Source organism: Rattus norvegicus, chromosome 10 (genome assembly GCF_021556685.1).
Source record: "Rattus norvegicus strain SHRSP/BbbUtx chromosome 10, alternate assembly SHRSP_T2T, whole genome shotgun sequence".
Lineage (NCBI taxonomy): Eukaryota > Metazoa > Chordata > Mammalia > Rodentia > Muridae > Rattus > Rattus norvegicus.
Window position 1 is genome coordinate 21,510,803 of NC_141543.1, and position 10,573 is coordinate 21,521,375.

Genomic DNA, 10,573 nt, shown 5'->3' on the forward strand with positions numbered 1-10,573 from the left:
TCAGAAACACGCTCAACCTCACCATGATGTCCTGAGAAGGCAGAAGAGGTGTCAGGGGGATGCACGGAGGTCTAGAAGTCTCAGTTCTCAGCTGCTTTGCAATGCTGATGCTTCCCTGAGTACAGCCTTTCTGTCTTCCTGGGTCTCTAAGCAGGGGCTAGTGACTGGCCAGGAGGACTCTGTTCTGTTGGAGTTCTTCTGGGCTCCCTGATCAGACTCAAGAGCTTTATGGTTAAAGCTGCCAGTGGGTCGAAGGTGGAGGACGGCAGCCTTTCGTGGACCGCTGGACTCTCCGGGGGAATCAACTGAGAGGATGGTTAAGAAGCAGCCATCAGCCAGGAGGTGGACTGCAGAAAAACACTAGTTTCTGTTGCAAAGGAAAGAAAGCCACCATGGAGAACAGAAACAGAGAGTGTCTGGAACGTGTTCCTAGGGCTCATCCCCACCTCGGAGCTTTGTTTCTAGGGCAGAGTGTCAGTGAGAAATACGCAGGACACTACATTTAGTCATGGATAATTTAAAGTTAAAAAGCAATAAGAGAAGGAGGGAAGAAGGGCAGAATGGAGACAGGGCACCGCAGGATTGTCAGCTGCACTAGCTGAGAGAGGGGTGTGCTGAAAAAAGTCCTCTCAGAAACCTCTGCTGGGCTGGCAGCTAGGTGGCCCTAGAGGCAAAGTCCCTCCCTGCAAATGCTGGGCCATGACCGTCATTGGGCTGCCCAGTGCCTCTATATAAGGAGAGAAGGTTTTGAACCAGAACAATACAGTATCCTGTGAGGTCTGCCCTGAGCCATTGACTGGAGAAGATCACACAGAGACAGGTATGATGTCTGTCCCCGTGCCAATGAGAGACCCCATAAAAGCATGCTCAGCCCACACAGCTCACCCTGTGAGACACTACACGGAGGTTGGAGGACACAAGCACCCGGCCCTCATGTAGGACCATACAGAGCACAGCCAGCATCCTCGAACAACGCAGGTGACCAAAGTACACACAGACAGGAGCAGCACCAGTGCTGGGCCCCCACGAGGGACCTGCACAGAGAGGCCCTATTGTCACCTGTGTCCTGGTCCCACACTCAGGGCAGAGCCATAGGTGAATCTTCCAACTCCTTCTATAGTTCCCTTATTTTGTATCCAATTTCAACTCACCATGATGTGTTTATAAAAAAAATAAAGGGAGGATGTGTCCTGGGTTTCAGCACCAATGTTGTGTTGATAAAAAGATAAAGAGAGGGGGGGATATGTTCTATGAGGTGTGGTGAGGTATGGGAAAGGGGGTGCCTCAGGGGGCCCATGATGAGACATCCCTTTCCTCTGAGGGACCAGCCTCACAATGGGATAGTATAGAAAAGCGTTTATTCAGGGCATGGGGAGGGTAGTAGGGCAGAGAAGGAGAGAGAGAGAGAGAGAGAGAGAGAGAGAGAGAGAGAGAGAGAGAGAGAGAGAGAGAGAGAGAGAGAAGAATAGAGGAAGGCCATGAGCACATGGAGAGAAGGGGGGAAGGGAATGGGGAGAGAGGGGATTAAGAGGGAAGAGGGTAAGAGCAAGAGAGGACAAGAGAGGACAAGAGAGTGAGGAGAGGGCAAGCAGCCCCTTTTACAGTGTCAAGGATACCTGGCTGTTGCCAGGTAACTGGGGGTGGAGCTTAGAATGCTGACACATTGGACCGCGTGTTTATTTATTCTCCCTCCCCACTCCCTTCTGAGCGGCTCAAGGTGTCCTAGAGTTGAGGGCTCCCTGCCTCAGCCTCTTGAGTGCTGGGATCATCTTGGGCTGCTGGACTGTATTTACCTCACCCGGTTTCCATCCCTCCTTTAGCTTAATTCCTTCTGTTTTTCCTGACCTCCCTGTTTGTCTTTTCCCTTCTGATTTTTGCACACGGCTATAATACTCAAAAGGAAAAAAAAAAGACATAAATGTGTGGAGGGAAATAAAAAAATGAGAACTCAGATCAACCTCCACGGCTAGCCAGGTCAAACTGGTCTGAAAGGTGGTGCCCGCAGCCCAGCATCGAAGGGTGAGGGAGGAAGTGCTGCTCTGCGGAGCCTAAGCTGCAGTTTTCACAGTTGTCAGGGAGGGTCAGAGAGGGTCAGGGAGGGCGTGGCCAGACCCAGGAACTGTTTTCTGGATAAACAGCATTTTGAAACTGGGCATAGGAGATAAGTCAAACCATTGTTTCTATAACCTCTCGGTCTGAGGTTTGTGGATTTAGCTGTTTTCTGGAATTCCATGAAAAGGCAGATTTCCTGGAACCTTGACCCTTGAGCCTGGTTTGGGGGTATTTTCCTTCCTTTCTATTCCTGCGTGCAGTAATTGACATCTTAGCACACCCTAACTTTTATATTCTCACACCTCCACCAAATCAAGGAGTGTTATGTTTAGTGACAATGGTAAGAGTCTCGGCCTGGCCACTGCTCTACGGAGTAAGCCTGCTGATCTGAGCATGCGCACTTTGGGTTTCACTGCTGAGGCACACCCGCTCCAGTGGGGCTAAATAGCACTTTAACCTTGCTACGACCAACTTCACAAGAATATTGCATATATTTCTCTTGAAAGACTATAGGTGATTTTAAAATTCCGGTTAACGTAATTCCGTATGGGCAAGAGCCAACCCGGAAACACGGGGATGTGAAAAAGCAATACAGGTGTGGCTTCTCCAAATATGAGGGGTTTCGCAGCAATACACTCCAATGAGAGCGATTTAGGAGAAATCCCAAAGAATTCAACGTGACCGTTCGTGTGAGAGGGCTTGACAAAATCCAAGAGGACAGGAACGATGTGCGAGCATGTGAGTGCCTGTGCCCACAGAAGTCAGAGGTGTCCAATTCTCTGAAACTGCCGTCACAGACAGTTATCAGACACCAAATATGGGTGGTGAGAATCGAACCTTGATTCTCCATGAAGGTAGCATGGGCTCTTAAATGCTGAGTCATCTATCTGTCCATTCCCAGTATGAAGTTTTGAAAGGGAAAGCTCAGTAAATACAGTAAGAACACTCAACAGAATGAGTCTCATCAATAGGACTGATCAAGTGGATGAGGCTCAGGGCTGGAAGACAAGATGTCCTAGTTTGCTTTATTATGGTTGTTAATAATAATAATAATAATAATAATAATAATAATAATAATAATTTTGATTTAGTTTTTTTTTTTTGGTTCTTTTTTTCGGAGCTGGGGACCGAACCCAGGGCCTTGTGCTTCCTAGGCAAGCGCTCTACCACTGAGCTAAATCCCCAACCCCTTAGTTTTTTTTTTTTTTTAATTTTGACGAAGGGTCTCTCTCTATATATCCCTGGCTACCTTGAAACTCACTATTTAGACCAGGGTGGCCCTACAACTCACAGAGATCCACCTTCCTGGCTCAACTGCAGAGGGCAGAGAAGTGGGCCGTGTGCCTGGAAGGGCAAAATGGCCAAATGGCCAGATGCCCATGAGTACTAGCAATGGCCACACCCAGGCCAAGGCCCACTGCTCAGCCGGAAGCCACAGATAGGTGGGGGTTTCAGCAAATCAGTAAAGTATGCTCCACACACTCACCTCACCAATCTGCCTCCCTCTCAGGGCCTGCTGGTTTGACTCCAAGCCTGTCAGTCAGAGACCCAGGAGAGAGAGACAGCTTCTCTTTATCTGTAGATGCCACGTTTCTCATTCTTAAGCCCCCCTTTCCCTGATGGGAAAAAGGACACAAAGCCAGAATTATCTGAAGAACTAAAAAAAAAAAAAAAAAAAAAAAGACTCTAAACGCTCAGTATTGTTCAATTCCCATTTCAACAAGGCAGACATAGGAGGGAGAAAAAAAGATAAATTCTTGCTTTGTGTAGAAAGTTCAAAACACGATAATTCACAAAAGAGGTCTAGGAAAATACTCCACATCGGGACACAAGACAGAAGTTCAGCTCTTGTCTGTCACTGTACAGTGCCTGGGGTAACTCCAGCTCTTGAATCCAGTTTCCCCTGGGAAGCCTCCTCCTGCCCACCCTTTCCTTCCACGGTTTCAGTAACCCTTGGCCAACTGTGGTCCCAAAGTACCAGGATTTGCCTTGACTGTTGTGGCACAGAGAACAAATCTATTAACTTTCACTACAGTATATTGTTATAATTTATTAGAAAACTTTTTTTTTGGTTCTTTTTTTTTTCGGAGCTGGGGACCGAACCCAGGGCCTTGCGCTTCCTAGGTAAGCGCTCTACCACTGAGCTAAATCCCCAGCCCCGAAAACTTTTAATCTCTGAAAGTATCTAATTTAGAAATCAAACTTCATTACAGGTATGCACACAGGGCAACGGCCACATGGGCTTTGGTACTACATGCCTTTGCACACACGCATCCCACTTGCCACAGACAACAGTGAGGTGGCAAGTTTGCTCGTGGGGATTCTAATCTTTTTAATTATCATTCTGTGTGTGAGAATGTCTTGCCTGTATGTGTGCTTGTGTACCACATGCATGCAGTGCCTGAGAAGGCCAGAAGAGGGCATAGGATACCCTGGAACTGAAGTTATGGACGTTCGTGTGCTTCCACACGGGAGCTAGGATTCGAACCTGGGTCCTCCAGAACGGCAGCCAGTTCTCTTAACCGCTGAGTCCTCTCTCCAGCCTCATCCTGTGGGATCGTAAAGAAGATTAGAACTAACATGTGCGCCTGCCGGGACCTACACTCACTCCTTGGGGCTGCCTCTGTCTGCTCATTCTGCTCGTTCTGGTCCTAATCACATAAATCACATGACTGTGTGGTCAGAACCCCCAACAGCTAAGAAGACAAATAGGAAACAGCCATATGGGCTGCTCTGTGTCCCTGTGTACAGGAGCTAACCCCCACATTGCTCTTGGAGCTCTTGTCTTCCCTGTGCCTTCACATTCCAGCCATCGTTGGAATAACTACTGCCTAGTAGTTTCAAGTGCTCACCCAAACTGTACGTCACCATTCACAGGAGACAAAAGAAGACTGAACGCCTCAGCCGTGCTGGATCTGGGGCTCTTCCTCTGGGTGCGACCTCTGAAGAAGATTCCATCACCATTGTGGCTGGCGCAAAGCCCCCAGGCCTGTTTCTCAAGCCAGAGAGGCGGCTGTAGCCGTGATGGGCTTGAGGTTTGGGAGAGGACACTTAATAACTGGGAGGCAACAGTTCTCTCTCATCCTTGTATTTTTGTGTGACCTGGTCCCTTCAGTCACCCAAACGGTTCGATCCAGCGTCCTGTACCTCCAAGAAGGAATGCTGATTGAGTCCTCTCAGCCGACAAAAAAATGCATGCAAAGTCCCAGGGAATGGAATCTATTTGGGAAAATATACATAAATAAATGAGTCCTTGACAAGGGAGGGGGGGGGATGGCAGAGGTGGGGAAAGGAAGAAGAAACAGAAGTAAGAGCTGGACCCAGACGCCTGCAGTTTCATCCCGCCCCCATTGGCAGATGGGAGACAGAGGCAGGCGACTTTCCAGAAGGTGGTGGGTGTCAGTTAGCCTCATCCCAGATGCTCATGGACTTTCTTGCCTGGTTAACAGGGCAGTGAAAGAATGCCATTTCAAGCAAAGTAGAAAGGTGAGGACCAAGGCCCAAAGATTGTCATCTCCACATTGGTACACACCCTTAGTGAGAGAGGAAGGAAGGGAAAGAAAGAGGGGATGGGGAGGGGCATGGGGAGGGGAGGGGAAAGGGAGACAGAGTGAGGGGGAGAAAGAAGGAGAGGGAGAGGGAGAGAGAAGAAACCAAATGGAGCAATTGCCGAACGACCTGGGGATTCTATTTCTGAGCACCTATGCCTACACCAAAGACTTGGAAGCAGGGACACAGACGGATATTTAAATATCTGAGTTCTTAGCCGCCACACTATTTGCAACACTCAAAAGGAGAAGCAAACAAAGTATCAACCAGCACATAAAGGCAGATATGAATTGTATCCTTTACATACCACAGCATAGTATCCAACCCAGAAAGGGATGAAATTCTGACATGAGGTGCAACTCGGATAAACTCTTGGGACTTAGGTTAAGCGTGTGTGGGCGGGGCAGATAAAGAACAAACGCTGTCTGACCTTGCTTGCTTGAGGCACCTGGAGCAGTTGAACTGAGGCAGAAGGTAGAGCCCGTGACTGGAGGTTGGGGTGGAGGGAAGTGATTAATGGGTGCTGGCCTTGGGAATGTGAAGTTCCAGCAGACACATGCACGTTGGCAACAGATGTGAATGTCGGCTTCTGTCCACTCAGCCACACGCAAGAGGCCATTCAGAACTGCCTTTGGAGCTGGATATTTGAAGGTTATGATAGCTTACCACAACTACAAATTTCTTTCTCTGCTTCTACTCTTCTCCCTCTTGCATTTTCTCAGAGAGGATCTTTCCATGTTGCTCTGGCTGACCTTAAACTTGCAACCCCCACAACCCCCCACCCCACCCACCCACCTCAGCCTCCCAGGTGTTGGAATTAAATGTGCACCTCACCATATCCAGCTAGAAAACACATGCCTAAGCCTCTCATGGAGATACACAGGCTGCAATCCCAGGGTGTCCACATTGACTTAATTGGACACCGCCCTTGTTCCCAGAGGGGAGGAAGCAACCCATCCCAAGGGGCAGAGGTTTGTTCCAGGCTCTGCTCTTGTCCTGTGTCCCCTGTCCTGTGCCCTCTGCAGTGTGACACAGAACCCAGCAGCAGACCTGTTGTCTTCTCATAAGGGGCTCTTCCCCTGTCAGGCTCCTTAGGTCCCTGACTGCTGGGTAATTGAGAATGACACTCAGACTAAGCCAGAAATGGAGCCAGCAGGTTCCTGTCACCAATTTAGTCTCTGCCTGTCAGAGAGGATGTGTTTGGACTTGTCACTCTGCTGGGCACTAGAGGTGGTCAGTGTGAAGTGATCCTCTGCCTTGGCGATCCTTTGCCCTGATGGATGTTGGGTTCAAAGTCGGTTGTCGATGTAGCAGTGTTAACAGGTGGATGAGTTTTTGCCAAGTAGAGCCTAGTGTGAGGTCATTAGATGACAGGCCACCATCCATGGGAAGGATTTATGTGAGTCTCACGAGTGAGTTATTCCCAATGAGAAATGGTCTTTAAGTGGCAAGGCTGCCCTCTCCATGGTTTCTGGCTTCTGTGAGAACTTGCCCTTCCTCAAGAGCTCCCTCCACGATGCTATCTACCCTGGTGTGAAATAACGGGGGGGGGGGACCCACACTGGAGGCTTGAATGGGGTGGGGGATGGGGAAATCCTTATTGTGGACTTTCAGACCCTAAGTCTGAGCTAAGTAAGCTGCTTTTCTATGTAAGCATTCGGCTTCAGGTATTTGGTATGGCAGCAGCAGCAGCAGCAGCAATAAAGGAAATACACAACTGCTTTCTACTGAGCTTTTACTGTGTGCCTGGCTTCTACGTACATTGTGACCTGGGTCCCCACTGATTTGTGAGATAGATCTCATCATTATGGCCACTTAGCAAACGAAGCCTTGTAATGATGAAGCAAGTTACCTAAAGCCTGGTAGTTGCCCCTGGGCAAATGAATACTGTATTGGGTCAGGAAGACTTTATGCCCAGTGTAGTGGTTTGAATGAGAATGGCCCCATAGGCTGATATATTTGAATATTTGGCTCCCAGAGTTTGGAATTATCTGGGAAGGTTCCAGAGGCGTGGCCTTATTGGGGGTGTGTGTGCGCATGTAACTAGGGGTAGACTTTGAGGTTTCAAGACTCACACCATTCCCATTGTGGGTCTCTGCCTCTCTCTGCCTTGAGTTTGTGGCTTGACGGTCAATCTGTTCCTTCAGGCTTCCATCATGGACCCCAACCCTCCGAAACTGTAAGCCAAATTAAATGCTTTCTTTCATAAGTTCTCGGGGTGGTCATGATGGTTTGTCACAGCACTAGAAGGGTGACTAAGACACCTGGCACCATGGCACTCTCAGAAGATGTTTGGAATCCGTTGGTTGAAGTGACCTCAGCACTTTGGCCACGCAGCATTTGAGCGAAAGATCACTATTTTCTGCCTCATCACCGTGCAATGGGCATTAGCAACAGTCCGAGCACCCACAGCAGCTACTGGCAAGTAATTGACTTTTAAAGACGGAGCGGCTTAATATACTGACAGCTCACCGTGAAGGTTTCCACCTCCCAATTGCTTTCTGGGGGAAATCTCTTTACAGAGAAGCAAACGCATTAGAGAAGTTAATGGGCTCATTTGTCGGCATCGCTTGCAGGGAATGAACACATTTATCTGATTGTCGTTCTCAAAAGCACATCGCAAAACCAGAACCAAAGTGTCATTAGGTATCATGGCACTGACACCTCTTCTCATCGAACAGCCGAGAAAACTGAGGCCCGGAGAAGCTCAGGGGCCTCCGTTGGTTGACAGAAGTGGAACGCATACTCTGCTCTGTGGTCCTGGCCTTGGGTGTATGAGACTCTGGCAATACATCCAGATGGCTAGAACCCAGGACCTCTGGGTGTGCCAGGGAGCCGGTGGGTGCCATTTCTATGCCCCAAAGCCCTGAACTGCAGGTCTGTGGCAAGTAGGGTAATAACCTTATTATACAGATGAGGAAATAGTTGTCTAGAAGTCCGTTGTTCAGGACGCTGGCCATTCTGGGAGGGTGTATCAGCCAGCTCCGGCTGCAGTAATGGAGTTAGGCAGCCTAAGTGGCTGAAGACAGAAACTTCTCATCCCATGGTCCCCGACACCAGACTTCCTAAATCAAGGTAGCAGTAGGGTGGTTCCTACTCAAGGCTGCTGGCCTTGTAGATTGTCCTCTTCCTCCTCCCTGCACACACGTGGTCTCTTTGTGCATAGCTCTGTGTGCAAAGCTGCCCTTACACGTGGGCATGTGTGTTGGATTAGAGCTTATTTCCCTTTGCTCTGAGGTGCGGTGGGTAGGACCCCACCTGGCAAATTGAGAGGGAGCCGAGACCATAGTCTAGTTGTGTGGAGTCCACAAACCTAGGTCCCCTCCTCCTCTCCCCACTGTGGCCATGGCTAATCTGTTCCTCAGTAGCTCTCAGATGAGGAGTCAGGAACAACTTCTAGTTCTTCTCACAAGAAGGCCGGCTACCCAACCCTCCATAGTAGGCCATTCCACTCCAGCTACAGTGGTTCCAAAAGCCATAAAAAGCCAACTACAGAGAAAGCGGCTGAAACAGACAGAGACAGCCAAGGTAAGGCCATAAGACCCAAACTCGATGGAAAAGCTATTTGTCTCCCGCTAAACTGACAAAAGGCATCGCTGATGATGCTGTGGGAACCAGGCACCCCACGCTGTTATTGGCGGAAGCATAAATAGGTTGAGGGGTGGCTTCCTGTCTGAGTCACAAGTGACTCTCCACATAGGTGCAGGAGCCACACTTCTGCTCCCACATTTGTACACTGTCACGAGAGTCCTGCTACAGTCTAAATGCTGAAATTTAATTGCCATCATTATAGTCGTGACGGGGGCGGGGAGGGGGTGGCTATAAGAGGTGGCTGGGCCACCCAGGGCGCTGCTCTCATGAGCAGTTGTCACTGTGGGAACAGAGCACTTGTTCTTCAGAATATGAAAGCCCTGTGCCAGATATCAGTACCACGCCCTTGAGTCTCTAGAACGGAGGGCTGAGTAAACTTTAATGTGCACAGGCGGCATGGTTCGCAGGGCTAGGCTACAGCACCCCGAATGAACTAAGAAAGGGGAGCACAAGGTTCTGCGTTGCTTCAGGGGACTCAGATAGGGGCTGGAGAGCAGTGATGGAGTCTACGCCCAGCGTGGGAGGGGCCTGGGCCAAATCCTCAGCACAATGGGCGGTGGCCGGGTGGGGAAGGGGTGAGGGGAGGGAAGCCAGGAGTGGAGAGAAGAAAAGAAAAAGAGAGGGAGAAGGAAGGGAAACATGAGGGAGGAGAGAAGGAAAGAGAAAAGAGAAAGAGAAAAGGAAGAGTAGGGAAAGGGAAGAAATAAGAACGAGAAAGAAGAGAGGGAGGGAGAGAAGACTTAACACAATGTACGTTTCTACTAATAGGACACATTGCATAAATTGTGCTGAGTCCTACATTTTAATATAAATTTTTAAAGAGCAAGAACATTAATTATGAGTCAATACATAAAAAACGATGGAACCGAAATCGCAGATAAAACAGTACAAATCAGTCTCACCTGTGTAAGAACCCGATATGCATTTACGCATTTGTGAGCAGAGCCAAACTGGATGAGCAGGAAGTGGATGGGGGAGGGAAGGAAGCAGGAAGCACAAGCTCTGAGTCATTTTTACTGCAGAAATCACCCATCTAAAAGATTACAGTCACAAAGGCAATTTTTACCAGTAAGCTTATTGTGTAGCTCATTCCCCCGGGCGAAGCTTGGGCCGTTTAACACTTTCACAAATAAATTCAGTTAATTCGTATTCTCATTAATGGCTCTACATTAAACCAAGGCCTGCAAAGGAGGAGGGGGAGACCACGGAGCAGCTGCAGAACACACATGTCCCTGTTCCCTCCCTGGGCTCTGTGCCCATCAGAGCTTAGCAGCGTCTTCTGCGTTGTGAAGGACGGTTGAATCAAAGACAGAAGATGGAGAAGCAGAAAAATTCTCTACCCAAAAGCAAGACACGCTTGTCAAGGTGCCCCTCTCCTGTC

The 10,573-nt window shown here is 49.0% G+C and overlaps 1 long non-coding RNA gene across 1 annotated transcript; it reads right to left on the reverse strand.

Annotated features, from left to right (window-relative positions):
* Positions 1–3,789: 3,789 nt before the first annotated feature.
* On the reverse strand, positions 3,790–10,159 carry LOC108352067 (uncharacterized). The gene is made up of 3 exons (XR_015632374.1): positions 10,095–10,159; positions 4,905–5,271; positions 3,790–4,601 (listed from the first exon to the last, which is right to left on the reverse strand). It is a non-coding gene; the product is annotated as an uncharacterized LOC108352067 (long non-coding RNA).
* Positions 10,160–10,573: the final 414 nt, after the last annotated feature.